This window comes from Erinaceus europaeus, chromosome 6 (genome assembly GCF_950295315.1).
Source record: "Erinaceus europaeus chromosome 6, mEriEur2.1, whole genome shotgun sequence".
Taxonomy (NCBI): Eukaryota; Metazoa; Chordata; class Mammalia; order Eulipotyphla; family Erinaceidae; genus Erinaceus; species Erinaceus europaeus.
Window position 1 is genome coordinate 34,057,275 of NC_080167.1, and position 15,729 is coordinate 34,073,003.

Consider the following 15,729-nt stretch of genomic DNA (forward strand, 5'->3'; position numbering starts at 1 on the left):
GAAGTAGAAACACCTTTGGCCAGTGGCCAAAGGAGTCATCCTCTAATTGGTAGAGAGTTGGCCTAGGTAGCAAGCTTAGCACTCCAATTATCCAGTAACCATACAGGTCAAGAAATAAAGTTTGAAGGATGTCTGCATCTGCCTAAGTGCCCTCCAATCTTTTGGGGAGTCTCAGGTGGCTGCCCTACCTGAGAGGTACCTGACCTTCACTGGCATTCAGGAAGGGCTTCTTCTTCCTGCAGGAGATGAGAGCTGAGCTGAGCCTTTAAGTGCATTGGGTGGCCTGGGAGAACTTGATGGAAGGTTTAGTGGTGCAGTGTTGCATCTCCTTCCTGTCTGTCTACTCTCCCTTTCTCACTCCCTCCATTTTTCCCGCTAAACATAAGAATGATGCGGTCAAGTGGTGGTGCACCTGCTTGGCCACACACGTTACAGTGAGCAAGGACCCAGCTTTTAGCCCATGGTCCCCACCTTCAGGGGAAATGCTTCACAAGTGGTGCAGCATGGCTGCAGGTGTCTATCTCCTCTATTTCTCCATTGCCTCTAAATTTCTGCCTGCTTCTATACAATAAATAAATATAATTTATATATACATATTTATACATTTAAAAAGAGGAATAGAGCTGGAGAAATAGCATAATGGCTGAGTTGATGAGTATATAAACTTAGCAAAATTATGTTTGTGTTATTAAAGGCTAAAAGAACTGCATAGAACAAAGTGCCTAGGGGTATGCAAAGTAGCTCACTAGAGAGGGGGTCAGTGTTGTTGTATCTGCTAAAGCACATACATTACAGAGTGCAAGGATTCAGGTTCAAGCCTCCCGAGTTCAAGCCTCCAGGGTGCAGACCTAGATTCAACCATAGTGGGGGCAAGACCTGGGTTCAATGCAACTGTGGACTTGACCATTGATCAATCCTTTGAGTGTGCAGGACACAAGTTCAAGCTTTGTGGGGGGCGGGACCCAAGTTCAAGGCTCAAGGGATCAGGGTACAGCCTCGCGGGAAGCGGGGGCCCCTTACGGACCCAGAAACCACTCAGGGGACACTGAGGCTAATCATGGAACCCAGGGACAACTGGCTTTACCACACTCCATTTGCATTACCAGTACAACCTTTGGCCAGAAGCCAGCTAGCCTAAGGCCTGTGCCTAACACCCCCGCCTGTGGAATTTGAATTGAAACACCTGTGGCCAGAGGCCAAAAGGAGTCATCCACTCATTGGTAGACAGTTGGCTTAACTAGCGAGCTAGTGCTTCAAATAGCCAGCCACTATACAGGTCGAGAAGTAAGTTTTCAAGAATGCCTGCATCCACCTAAGAGCCCTCCAGACATTTGGGGTGTCTCAATGGCTGCCCTGCATGAGAGGTACCTGACCTGTTGTGGCAAGAAGAGGATGGTTTCCTCTTCCTGTAGGAGAGGACTGTTGAGGTGTGCCTTAAAGAGCAGCTGGGAGGCACGGGGAAAGTTGATGAGAGGTGGAGCAGTGCAGTGTTGCAACTCCTTTCTGTCTGTCTGTCTACTATGCCTTTCTCACTCCCCGCATGTTTCCCTCTAAACTAAAGAATAAAGGGACCATGTGGTGACACACCTGACTGGGCTCACATGTTACAGTGTGCAAAGACCCACTTTCGAGCCCCTGGTCCCAACCTGCAGGGGGAAAGCTTCACGAGTGGCTAAGCAGGGCTACAGGGGTCTCTCTCTTCTATCTCCCTATACCCTGTCAATTACTACCTACCAATAAATAAATATAATTTAAAAATATAGATATATTTTTAAAAAGGAATAGAGCTGGAGAGATAGCACAATGGCTAAGTTGCTGAGTGCATTATTTTAGCAAAATTATGTTTGTTTTATTAAGGCAAAAAGAACTACATAGAAAAAAAGTTACTAGGGGTGAGCAAAGTAGCTCCCTTGAGGAGGGCCTGGTGTTGGTGTACCTGGTGAAGCATATACACTACAGAGTGCAAGGACTCAGTTTCAAGCCTCCCGGGTTCCATCATAGTGGAGGTAGGGCCCAGATTTAAGCTTAGCAGGGCTGGGACAGTTTTTTAAGCCTAGGGGATGGGGGTGCAGGACCCATGTTCAATCCTCAAGGGGGCGGGACCTGAGTTCAAGCCTCTGGTGGGGGCAGTACCCAGGTTTAAGCCTCATGGGGCAGGGCATTAATTCAAGCCTCACGTGGGCAGGACCCAGGTTCAAGCCTGAGGGGACAGGACAGGAGTTCAAGCCTCCCAGGTGTGGACCCGGGTTCACGATTCGTTGGGGCTTGACTTGTGTTCAAACCTTGCTGGGGTGGGACCCTTGTTCAAGCATCGAGTGGGCTCATTCCGGGTTCAAGCCTCTTGGGGTGGGACCCAGGTTAAAGCCTCACAAAACCCAGGTTCAAGCTTCATGGGTACGTGACCCGGGATCCAGTTTGTGGGGCATTACCTGGGTTCAAGCCTTTTAGGGTCTGGATCCTTGTTCAAGCATGGAGGGCACACTGCTTGGGTTCAAGCCTGGTGATTGCAGGAGACAGTTTCAAGCCTCAGGGGGGCAGGGCCTTTCTTAAACCATCAGGGGCAGGACCTGGGTTTGAGCATCATATGGGCAGTGCCAGTGTACAAGCCCTGAGGGGGCAGAACCCGGGTACAATATTAGCAAAGTCAGGACCCTGGTTTAAGCCCCAAGGGGGTGAGACCCTTGTTCAAGCTTTGAGGGGGCAAGGCTCGCATTTAAGCTTCACGGGGTCAATCCCTGGTTCAAGCCTAGCAAAGGCAGGACCTTTGTTCAAGAATTGAGGGAGCAGGTCCTGGTTCCAATATCCCAGAGGTGGTGACCCAGGTTCAAGCCTCATGGTAATGGAGCCTGGGTTCAAGCTTCGAAGTGTTGTGAAATGGGTTCAAGCTTCTTCAAGGGGGTGGGACCTGGATTCAAGCACAAGGGACATGGGTTCAAGCCTTGCAAGTAGCAGGATCCCCTCAAGGGACCCTGGAACCCATCATGGGACCTGGAGGAAAGTCACAGGGCCGTGAGTCCACTGACTTTACCCCACTCTATTGGCATTAGCAGTAAACCCTGTGTCCAGAAGCCAGCTAGACAAAGGTCTGGGCCTAACACACCCATCAGTGGAACTGGAAGTAGAAACACCTGTGGCCAGTGGCCAAAAGGAGTCATCCTCTAATTGGTAGATGGATGGCCTAGGTAGGAAGTTTAGCACTCCAATTATCCAGTAACCATACAGGTCAAGAGATAAAGTTTGAAGTATGTCAGCATCCCCCTAAGTGCCCTCCATTCTTTTGGGGTGTCTCAGGTGGCTGCCCTACCTGAGAGGTACCTGACCTTCACTGGCAGTCAGTGAAGCTTTCAAGCTGTTGGTCCTGCTCTTCGAGTCCTCCAACTTAATGTTGAGGGGCTGTCCTCTGCCAAACGCGTTCTTTTTGGTCAATTGGCGATACAGCATCAGGCAGATGTTATCTGCCTACAAGAAACACATATAGCAGTTGATGAAGCTGCTCGATTCACCATCAGTGGATTCAATTTAATATGCTGTAATCTCCATTATAAACATGGCCGAGCCATCTACGCCAAATCATGTCTTGCAGACATTTACCATACGGCCTCTTCGACCTTCTACGACTCCATTACTGTTGGAACTATTCAGCTTGTCAACGTATATAAGCCTCCCAGTGCCTCATGGGATAATGAGGTCCTGTCTAGCCCGAATCACCCAGCCGTTTAAGTTGGAGACTTTAATAGTCATCACCAAGACTGGGGATATTCCTCCACTCATGCTGATGGCTCTATCTTAGCGGACTGGGCTTCAGCGAATGACCTCTCCCTATTATACGATCCCAAATAACCAGGCTCTTTTCATAGTGCTAGATGGAATAAAGACTCGTCACACGACCTGTGCTGGATTAGCACAGTCAACGGCCAAGCCTTTCCTGCTATGAGACAAGTTCTCAAGATCTTCCCACACAGTCATCACCGCCCAGCTATCATCCACATTGGTCTCCAGCTCCCACTGATTCTGTGCTTGGAGAAACTAAGATGGAACTTTCGGAAAGCAAACTGGCGTCTGTTCAGTGATCTTACCAACAAATCTATTCCTGCAATTCCAATTAACTCTATCCCCCTCTGAAGATTCCTACAGGCGCTTCCGCCAAGCCATCTTCAAAGCAGCTTCCCAAGCCATTCCTCGTGGGAGACGTGCTAACTATACGCCTTGTCTTGATGCCGAATGCGAGCAACTACTAAAGCAGTATGATGAGTTGGGCGACCCAGATGTGGCTGACCATCTCATTACCTCCCTGGATGCAGCACGCCAAGCCCGCTGGCAACAACTCACGGAAAGTCTGAACTTCACCCACTCAAGTAGGAAGGCCTGGAAGCTTCTTCACAGACTGGGTGCCGATAGCCAACCCCCTCCCGTCTCCCATCCTCCTGTATCTCCAAACTCAGTGGCCAGTCACCTAACTCAAGTTGGACGTGCTAAGATCGACCCAGTCTGGAAAAGAGAAATTTCCCATGAGTGGTCATCCCACTTCCATTTATCTTGTCCATCTCCAAAACTCTCTCCCTTTACACTGTATGAACTGGAAGACGCTTTGAAGAGGGTTGAACCGGGAACAGCTGCTGGCTATGATGACATCACCCCAGAACTCATTCTTAACTTGGGCCCCGCGGCAAAGAAGTGGCTCACTTCATCCCTGTCCCACATCTTGGAATCTGAGTCTATGCCCAAAGTTTGGCATCGTGCGAAGATTATAGCGGTTTTGAAACCAAAGAAAGACCCAACACTGGCTGCCAACTATAGACCAATTTCTCTCCTCTCCGTGTGTTACAAACTCCTTGAGAGGCTGCTTCTATCACGTATTTCTCATCTTACAAAGAAATTCCTATCACCCGCCCAGGCTGGTTTCCGCCCAGGAAGATCTACCTGCGAACAAGCCCTGGCCCTCTCAACTTACATTGAAAATGGATTCCAGAAGAATTTAAAGACGGGTGCTGTCTTTGTTGATCTCACAGCAGCCTATGACACGGTCTGGCACCGTGGTCTCCTGGTCAAGATCTCAAGATGCCTGCCTCCATGGGTGGCCAACACTGTATCGTTTCTTCTCCAAAACAGAAGATTCCGGGTACATCTGGGTGACAAGTCTAGCAGATGGAGACTTGTCTCAAGTGGCCTCCCCCAGGGCTCTGTTCTGGCTCCTACGCTATTTAATATTTACATCAATGACCTCCCAGAAACTTCTTCAAGGAAGTTCATCTACGCCGATGACATCTGCTGTGCAACTCAGGCATCCAAGTTCGACATCCTCGAGGAAACACTCACGAAAGACATGTCTCTGATATCTGATTACTGTAAAAAATGGCGACTAATCCCTAGTACTGCAAAAATGGTATCATCTGTTTTCCATCTACACCATGCCTCGGCCTCACGTGAGCTTAATGTGCAGCTTGGCGATACGAGAATCCGGCATGAAGCCCAGCCAGTCTATCTTGGTGTTACTCTCGATCGCACTCTGTCATTTCACAAACATCTCATAAAAACTGCAGCAAAGGTGGGCACGAGGAATAACATCATTGCAAGACTGTCCAGCTCCTCATGGGGCACAAGCGCTTCCACACTACGATCATCATCTCTGGCATTATGGTATTCCACTGCAGAATACTGTGCTCCAGTATGGTTCCATAGCCCCCATGTCCACTTGGTCGATTCCAAATTATATTCCTCCATGAGGATAATTTCTGGAACCATCCGTTCCACCCCGGTTCCATGGCTGCCAGTTCTTAGCAACATTGCCCCGCCAGATAGTCGTCGGGATGTGGCATCATCTAAGTTCATTTCCCACGTCTACGCTTGACCGGACCTGCCAATATACGCAGATATCTTCGCCCACCCTGTCCAACGCTTGACGTCTCGTCACCCAATCTGGTCCCCTACGCCTACACTGAACTTCTCTATTCCAGTCTCTTGGAAACAGAGTTGGCAGTCAGATGAGGTAAAGAACAAACACCTCATCACAGACCCCTGCAAGCGTCAACCCGGCTTTGACCTAGCACGTTATGTTTGGGCTCTCCTCAATCGCTATCGAACAGGCCATGGCCGGTGCGCCACTATGTTCCATCGCTGGGGAGCCAGAGACGACCCGAACTGCCCCTGTGGCTCCAGACAGACTATGACCCACATAGTCAACGACTGCCACCTCTCCAGATTCAAAGGAGGTCTCGAGGCTTTGCATCAGGCTCAACCTGATGCTGTTGACTGGCTACGGAAGAAGGGCAAACGCTAGAAGAAGAAGAACTGGCAGTCAGGAAGGGCTTCCTCTTCCTGCAGGAGATGAAAGCTGAGCTGAGCCTTAAAGTGCAACCGTCTGGCCTGGAGGAACCTGATGGAAGGTGTAGTGGTGCAGTGGTGCATCTCCTTCCTGTCTGTCTACTCTCTCTTTTTCACTCCCTCCATGGTACCCTCTAAACTAAAGAATGATGGAGCCAAGCAGTGGTGAACCTGCTTGGCCACACATATTACAGTGAGCAAGGACCCAGGTTCTAACCCATGTTCCCCACCTTCATGGGGAAAGCTTCACAAGTAGTGCAGCATGGCTGCAGGTGTCTATCTCTTATATTTCCCCATTGCCTCTAAATTTCTGCCTGCTTCTATCCAATAAATAAATATAATTTAAATATACATATTTATACATTTAAAAAGAGGAATAGAGCTGGAGAGATAGAATAATGGCTGAGTTGATGAGTATATAAACTTAGCAAAATTATGTTTGTGTTAGTAAAGGCTAAAAGAACTGCATAGAAAAAGTGCCTAGGGGTGCGCAAAGTAGCTCACTTGTGGAAGGCCCAGTGTTGTGGCACCTGGTGAAGCACATACATTACAGAGTGCAAGGACTCAGGATCAAGCCCCTTGGGTTCAAGCCACCTAGGGGTAGGACCTGGATTCAGCCATAGCGGGGGCATGATCTGGCTTCAGTGCTAGTGGGGACTGGACCATTGATCAATGCTTTGAGTGTGCAGGACCAGCTGCTGGGTGTCTGTAGGGTCATCCTCAGTTGTATGGTGTCTCTCAGGGTAGCCCCCATGTTCGGGTTGTCTGTCAGAGTAGAGTCCAGGTGCGGGAGGTGTATCAGGGGGTCTCAAGTGTGGGGTGTCTGTCAGAAGCACACAGAAACGGGGAGTCTATCAGTGTGCACACACATGCAAGGTGTCTGTCAGGATCGCCACTAGGTGCGGGGTGTCTGTGAGGGTCACTTCCAGGAGCAATGTGTGTACCAAGGTAACCCCAAGGTACACCTTGGGGGGTGAATGGTAGGGGCTCCTGGGAGCACTGACTGATTTCACCTCATGCAGGGGAGAAACAAACAAACAAAAAACAGTGCCTGTTGGAAGAGGCTGTTGCAGCAGGGCACACCTAAGTGATTATTCCCCTCAGAGAGCTCAAAGAGACACCTAGAGCACTGCCCTGCATCAGGCTATCTCACAGGCTTTTGCAGCACCATTCACTCCCAGCATTCAGTTCTCAGTCTACAGCAATGAATGCAGAGCTCATAGAACAGGGAATGAATATTGGCTTCTTTTTTACCAGGAAGAAAGAACAGCAGGTTGTCAATGAGTTTCAAAGTGGTAACGGATGAGTGGCACATGTTGTCACTGTCTGCACTTTGAGATTCTGCAAGCTCTGTAGTGACTGTTCTCTAGACTATGGGAGAAATGACTGACTGCACCCAATGCGGCTCACAAGAAAACAGTTTCTGGTGAAATAGACTGGTACATCGCCCTGATTAGATAGTTACCTCAGAGAGCTCAAGGAGACACTAAGAGCATTGTCCTGTGACACGGTTTCTCACCCTTTGCAGGACTCTTCACTTGCAGCTTTCAAAATCACACCTCTGCAGAAGTGAATGCAGGGCTCACTGAACAGGATTTGAATCTTGGCTTCCTCTTTTGCAGCAAGAAAGAACAGAACATTCTCCCCAATGAGTTGTGAAGTTGTAACGTGTGGAGCACCTACCTTGGCACTGACTGCATTTTGAAAATTCTCCAAGGTCCGTAGTGACTGCTTTTGAGAAGATAGGAGAAATGACTGTTTCTTTCACCTTTGCGCGTAAGAAAAACAAGCAGTGTCTGTTGGAAGAGTCTGTTATAGCATGGAACATCTCACTCACTGATTGAGTTCCTCTCTGAGAGCTCAAAGACACGTCAAGAACACTGCCCTGTAGCAGGCTTGATCATGCTTTTGCGGCACTATTCATTCCTAGCATTCAATTTGCAGTCTACGGAAATGAAGGCAGGTCTCATAGAACAGGGAATGAATCTTAGCTTCTTCTTCACCAGGAAGAAAGGACAGCAGGTTCTAGTGAGTTTCCAAGTGGTAGTGAGTGGCACAGTTTTTCACTGTCCACACTTTGAGATTCTCCGAGCTCTGTATTGACTGTTTTGTAGACTATGGGGGAAATGACTGACTGCGCCCAATGCGGGTCACCAGAAAACGGTTTCTGGTGAAATAGACTGGTACACATGGGAACATCTCCCTGATTCACCCCCGCTTGACCCCCGGTTAGGGGTGTGTGTTGGGGTATCCTCCATGTACTGGATGTCTGCCAGGGGCACTCAGGCATGGGGTGTCTCTCTCAGGGTCACCCCTAGTAGTCATGTGTTGCACCCTGGGTGGGGTGTTTGTCAGGGTCACCCCCAAGCACTGATTGTCAGTGCATTCAGGCGTGGGTGTCTGTCAGGGTCACCACTAAGCACGGGTGTCTGTCACAGGCAGACAGGTGCATGGTGTCTGTATAGTCACCCCCAGGTGGGGGTGTCTGTCAGGGGAACCCAGGTGCGGTTTGTCTGTCAGGGTCTCTTCCAGGTGCGGGGTATCTGTCAGGATCGCTTCCATATGCGGGGTGTCACTCATGGTAGCCCCCAGGTGGAGGATGTCTGGCAGGACAACCAGGTATGTGGTGCTTGTCAGGATCCCCCCCCCCCCAGTTTGTGGTGTCTTGTCTGGGTGTCCCCTGGCAGAAGGTGTTTTCCAGGCATATCCAGGCATGGGGGGGTCTGTCATGGTTGTGCCTAGGTGCTGGGTGTCTGTCAGGGTCATCCCCAGGTGCAGGGTAATCTATCAGGGTAGTCTCCAGGTTCAGGGTGACTTTCATGTGCGCCCAGGGACGGGGTGTCTGTCAGGGTCATGGTGAGGTGCGGGCTTTCTGTGGGGGTTGAACCCAGGTGTGCGGGGAGCCTGTCAGGGTAGCATCCAAGTGTGGGCTGTCTGTCAGGGTCAAGCCCAGGTGCAGGGTGTCTGTCACATTATCCCCGAGGCACACGGTGTAAGTTCGGGGTGTGCCCTGGTGCGGGATGTCTGTCAGGGAGTGACCCAGGAGTGATGTCTCTGTCTGGTTCACTCCCAGGTGCTGGGTGTCTGTCAGGGTAGGCCTCAGGTGCAGGGTGTCAGTCATGTGCGCACAAGTGCGGGGTGTCTGTCAGCGTTATGTTGAGGTGCGAGTTGTCTGTGCGGTGTGAAACCAGGTGTGCAGTGTCTGTCGGGGGCTCCCAGGTACAGGTTGTGGCTCTGATTTGCACCCAGATATGGGGTGTCCATCTGGGTCATACTCTGTTCTTGGTGTCTGTCAGGGGTGACCAGGTGCTGGTTGTCAGTAGGACCTCCCTAAAGTGAAGGGTGTCTGTCAGTGTAGCCCCCAGGTGTGGTGTGTCTGTCAGTGGTGCCCAGGTGCCGGGGTGTCTTTAGGGTCACACCCAGGTGTGGGGTGTCTGTCAGGGTAGTGACCAGGTTTGGGGTGTCTGTCAAGGTGTTGGTCAGGAGCAGGAGTATGGTTTCTGTCAGGGTCACGTCCTGGAGTGGGGTACCTATCAGGGTTGTTTCCACGAGCGTGGTGTCTGTCATGTTAGCACCCAGATACGAGGAGTCTGTCATGCGCTCCCAGGTGTGGAGTGTCTGTTAGGGTCTTCCACAGGTTTCAGGTTTCTGTCATGGACACCCACTTGTGTAGGGTGTCTTTCAGGGGCACCCAGGAACAGGGTGACTGTCGGTATTGCGCCTAGGTGTGGGGTGTCTCTCAGTGTCCCCTCCAGGTACAGGGTTTCTATCAGTGGCGCACAGGTGCGGGGTGTCTGTGGGGTAGTCTCAGGTGCGGGATGTCTGTCAAGGTAGCCCCCAGGTTTGCAGTGTCTGTCAGAGGAATCTAGGTGCAGGGTGTCTGTCAGGGTATCCCAGGTTTCCTGTCAGGGCGCCCATGCATGTGTTGTCTCTCAGGATTGCACCCAGGTGAAAGATGTCTGTCATGGTCACCCCACCCTCAGTTCTGGGTGTCTGTCAGTGGCACCCATGTGTTGGTGTGTGTAGTGTCGCCTCAGGTCTGGGGTGCCTATCAGTGTTACCCCAGTTCCTTAGTGTCTGTTTGGGGGGCCCTAGTGTGGGGTGTCAGTCAGGGTCAAGCCTAAGTGCGTGGTATCTATCTATCACGGTTTCTTTAAGGTGAAGTTTGTCTCTCAGTTGTAGCCCCCAGGCTAGGCTTGTCTGTTGGGTACGCTGAAGTGCTAGGTGTCAGGCAAGCCCCCACATGCCTGGTGTCTGTCTGGGCATGCCCCAGGTGCTGGGTGCCTGACAGGGTATCCCCGAAGCACAGGTTGTCTATCACGGATGCCCAGGCGCAGGTTGTCTATCAGGGTTCCGGAAAGGTGAGGTGTGTGTCCCCATTCAGGGAGTCTGTCTGTTTCTTTCACCTTTGCGGGTAAGAAAAACAAGCAGTATCTGTTGGAAGAGTCTGTTACAGCATGGAACATCTCGCTGATTGAGTTCCTCTCAGAGAGCTCAAAGACACATCAAGAACACTATCCTGTAGCAGGCTTGATCACACTTTTGCAGCACTATCCATTCCTAGCATTCAATTCGCAGTCTACTGAAATTAATGCAGGTCTCATAGAACAGGGAATGAATCTTAGCTTCTTCTTCACCAGGAAGAAAGGACAGCAGGTTCTCAATGAGTTTCCAAGTTGTAATGAGTGGCACAGATTTTCACTGTCCACACTTTGAGATTCTCCAAGCTCTGTAGTGACTGTTTTGTAGACTATGGGGGAAATGACTGACTGCGACCAATGCGGGTCACCAGAAAATGGTTTCTGGTGAAATAGATTGGTACACCTGGGAACATTTCTCTGATTCACCCCTGGTTCACCCTGGTTTGGGGTGTGTGTTGGGGTATCCTCCATGTACAGGATGTCTGTCAGGAGCACTCAGGTGTAGGGTGTCTGTAAGGGTCACCCCCAGTAGTAAGAAGTTGCGCCCTGTGTGGGGTGTTGTCAGGGACACACCCAGGCACTGATTGTCAGTGCAGTCAGGCATGGGGTGTCTATCAGGGTCACCACTAGGGGCGGGTTGTCAGTTTCGGGCAGGCAGGTGTAGGGTGTCTGTATAGTCACCCTCATTTGGCAGTGTCTGTCAGGTGCACCCAGGTGCGGGTTGTCTATCAGGGTCTCATCCAGGTGTGCTTATCTGTCAGTGTCGCTTCCATGTGTGGGTTGTCTGTCATGGTATTCCCCAGGTGTTGGGTGTCTGGTGGGCCACCCGGTATGCAGTGTTTGTCAGGTTCACGCCCCCAGTTTGGGGTGTCTTCTCTGGGTGTTCCCAGGCAGAGGGTGTCTTTCAGGGATGCCCAGGCATTGGGTGTCTTTCAGGAGTGTGCCTAGGTGCTGATTGTCTGTCAGGGTCTTCCCCAGGTTCAGGGTAATCTATCAGGGCAGTCTCCAGGTTCAAGGTGATTGTCCTGTCGCCCAGGTACAGGGTGTCTCTCAGGGTCATGCTGAGGTACGGGCTCTCTGTGGGGGTCGAACTCAGGTGTGCGGGTAGCCTTACATGGTAGCAACCAAGTGTGAGCTGTCTGTCAGGGTCGCGCCCAGGTGCTGGGTGTCTGTCACGTTATCCCCGAGACTCACGGTGTAAGTCAGGTACGCGCACTGGTGCGGGATGTCTGTCAGGGAGTGACCCAGGAGTGATGTCTCTGTCTGGGTCACTCCCAGGTGCAGGGTGTCTCTCAGGGTAGTCCCCGGTGCAGGGTGTCTGTCATGTGCTCACAAGTGCAAGGTATCTGTCAGGGTTATGTTGAGGTGCGAGTTGTCTGTGTGATTTGAAACCATGTGCGCGGTGTCTGTTGGGGGCTCCCATGCACAGTTTGTGGCTAAGAGTTGCACCCAGATGTGGGGTGTCTGTCTGGGTTATATCCTGTTCTCGGTATCTGTCAGGGGTGACCAGGTGCTGGGTGTCAGTAGGATCGCCCTAAAGTGAAGGCTGTCTGTCATTATAGCCCCAAGATGTGGTGTGTCTTTCAGTGGTGCCCAGGTGATGGGGTGTCTTTATGGTCGCACCCAGGTGTGGGGTGTCTGTCAGGGTAGAGTCCAGGTTTGGGGGTGTCTGTCAAGGTGTCCAGCAGTTACACAGTGTTTGTCAGGGGCAGGAGTATGGTGTCTGTCAGGGTCACATCCGGGAGTGTGGTACCTATCAGGGTGGCTTCCACATGCATGATGTCTGTCAGGTTAGCTCCCAGATGCGAGGTGTCTGTCATGCGCTCCCAGCTGTGGAGTGTCTTTTAGGGTCGCCCTCAAGGGTCCCAGGAACCCATCATGGAACCTGGAGGCAAGTCACAGGGCCCAGTGTCCACTGACATTTCCACACTCCATTGGCATTAGCAGTAAACGCTGTGTCCAGAAGCCAGCTAGACTAAGGCCTGGGCCTAACATAGCCATCAGAAGAATTTGAAGTAGGAACACCGGGGCCAGTGGCCATAAGGAGGCATCCTCTAATAGGAGAGTTGTCCTAGGTAGCAAGATTAGAACTCCAATTATCCAGTAACAATACAGGTCAAGAGATAAAGTTTGAAGTATGTCAGCATCCCCCTAAGTGCCCTCCATTCTTTTGGGGTGTCTCAGGTGGCTGGCCTACCTGAGAGGTACCTGACCTTCACTGGCAGTCAGGAAGGGCTTCCTCTTCCTGCAGGAGATGAGAGCTGAGTGCCACTGGGTGGACTGGGGAAACTTGATGGAAGGTGTAGTAATGCAGTGGTGCATCTCCTTTCTCTCTGTCTGTCTACTCCCCCTTTCTCTCTGTCTGTCTACTCCCCCTTTCTCACTCTATGCATGTTTCCCTCTAAACTAAAGAATAATGGGGCCAAGTGGTGCTTAGTTGCATAAGTCACAGTGAGCAGGGAGTCAGGTTCTATTCCCTGGTCCCCACATTCAGGGGGAAAGCTTCACAAGTGGTAAAACATGGCTGCAGGAGTCTATCTCCTCTATTTCCCCATTGCCTCTAAATTTCTGCCTGCTTCTATCCAATAAATAAATACAATTTTAATATACATATTTATACCTTTAAAAAGAGGAATAGGACTGGAGAGATAGCATAAAGGCTGAGTTGCTGAGTATATTAACTTAGCAAAATTATGTTTGTGTTATTGAAGGCTAAAAGAACTGCACAGAACAAAGTGCCTAGGGGTATATAATGTAGCTCAGTAGCAGGGGGACCGGTGTTGTGGCACCTGGTGAAGCACATACATTACAGAGTGCAAGGACTCAGGTTCAAGACTCCTGTGTTCAAGCCTCCTGGGGGCAGGACCTGGATTCAACCATAGTGGGGCAAGAACTGAGTTCAGTGCTAGTTGGGATTGGACCATTGGTCAACATTTGAGTGTGTGGAACCCAAGTTGAAGCATTGCGGTGGGGCGGTACCCTGGCTCATGGCTCAAGGACTGGACCATTCATCAAGCCTTGAATGTGCGGGATCCAATTTCAAGCCTTGTGGCAGCCGCACCCATGTTCCAGCCTCAAGGGACCTGGCTGCAGCCTCATGGGAAGCAGGGGACCCACACGGCACCCAGAAACCGCTCAGGGGACACAGAGGTTAATCAGGGAACCCAGTGGCAACTGGCTTTACCACACTCCATTTGCGTTAACTGTACAAGGTGTGGCCAGAAGCTAGCTAGACTAAGGCCTGTGCCTAACACTGCCACCTGTGGAATTTGAAGTGGAAACACCTATGGCTAGAGGCCAACAGGGGTCATCCTCTCATTGGCAGAGAGTTGGCCTAGCTAGAGAGCTAGTGCTTCAAATATCCAGCAACCATACAGGTCAAGAAGCAAGGTTTGAAGAATGCCTGCATCCACCTACGAGCCCTCCAGACATTTGGGGTGTCTCAGGTGGCTGCCCTGCCTGAGAGGTACCTGACCTGGACTGGCAAGAAGAGGAAGCGCTTCCTCTTTGTGCAGGAGAGGACAGTTGAGGTGAGCCTTAAAGAGCAGCTGGGTGGCCCAGGGTAACTCAACAGGAGGTGCAGCAGTGCAGTGTTGCAACTATTTTCTGTCTGTCTGTCTACTATGCCTTTCTCACTCCCTCCATGTTTCCCTCTACACTAAAGAATAAAGGGTCTAGGTGATGACATACCTGACTGGGCTCACATGTTACAGTGTGCAAAGACCCTCTTGCGAGCCCCTGGTCCTTACCTGCAGGGGAAAACCTTCACGAGTGGTGAAGCAGCAGGGCTGCAGGGGTCTCTTTCTTCTATCTCCCTATTCCCTGTCAATTACTGCCTGCCAATAAATAAATATAATTTATAAATATAGATATATTTTAAAAAGGAATAGAGCTGGAGAGATAGCACAATGGCTAAGTTGCTGAGTGCATTATTTTAGCAAAATTATGTTTGTGTTAAGGCAAAAAGAACTACATAGAAAAAATGTTACTAGGGGTGAGCATAGTAGCTCCCTTGAGAGGGGCCCGGTGTTGCTGTACCAGGTGAAGCATATATACTACAGAGTGGAAGGACTCAGGTTCAAGTCTCCTGGGTTCCATCCTAGCAGAGGCAGGGCACAGATTCTAGCCTAGCAGGGCTGGGACAGTGTTTCATGCCTGGGCGATGGGGGGGGTGGGCGGTACCCATGTTCACCTCAAGGGAGGGGGACCTGAGTTCAAGCTTGGGGGGGGGCAGTACCAGGGTTTAAGCCTCTTGGGGCAGGGCATTAATTCAAGCCTCAAGTTGGCAGGATCCAGGTTCAAGCCTGAGGGGATGGGACAGGAGTTCAAGCCTCCCAGGTGCGGAACTGGGTTCAAGACTCGCTGAGGCTTGACTGTGTTCAAGCTCTGCTGGAGTGGGACCCTTGTTCAAGCACTGAGTGTTCTGAGTCTGGGTTCAAGCCCTTTAGGGTGGGACTCAGGCTAAAAGCCTCACAAAACCTAGGTTCAATCTTCATGGGGACGCGACCCAGGATAAAGATCCAGATTGTGGAGTCATTCCCTGGGTTCAAGACTTTCGGGGGCTGGATCCTTGTTCAAGCATGGACGGCACACAGCTTGGGTTCAAGCCTGTGGGTACAGGAGCCAGTTTCAAGCCTCATGGGGGCGGGGCCTTTGTTCAAGCCTAGAGGGCAGGACCTGGGTTCAAGCCTTATATGGGCAGTGCCCGGGTGCAAGCCCCATGGAGGCAGAACCTGGGTATAAGACTAGCAGGTTCAGGACCTAGGTTCAAGCCTCGAGGGGTCGAGACCCTTGTTCAAACATTGAGGGGGCAAGGCTCAGTTTTAAGCTTCAAGGAGGCAATCCCTGGTTCAAGCTTAGCTGGGGCAGGACCTTTGTTCAAGCATTGAGGGAGCAAGCCCAGGTTCAAACATCCCATGGGGGTTACCCAGGTACAAGCGTCATGGGGGCGGGGCTGGGTTCAAGCCTCAAGGGGTTGTGACCGGGG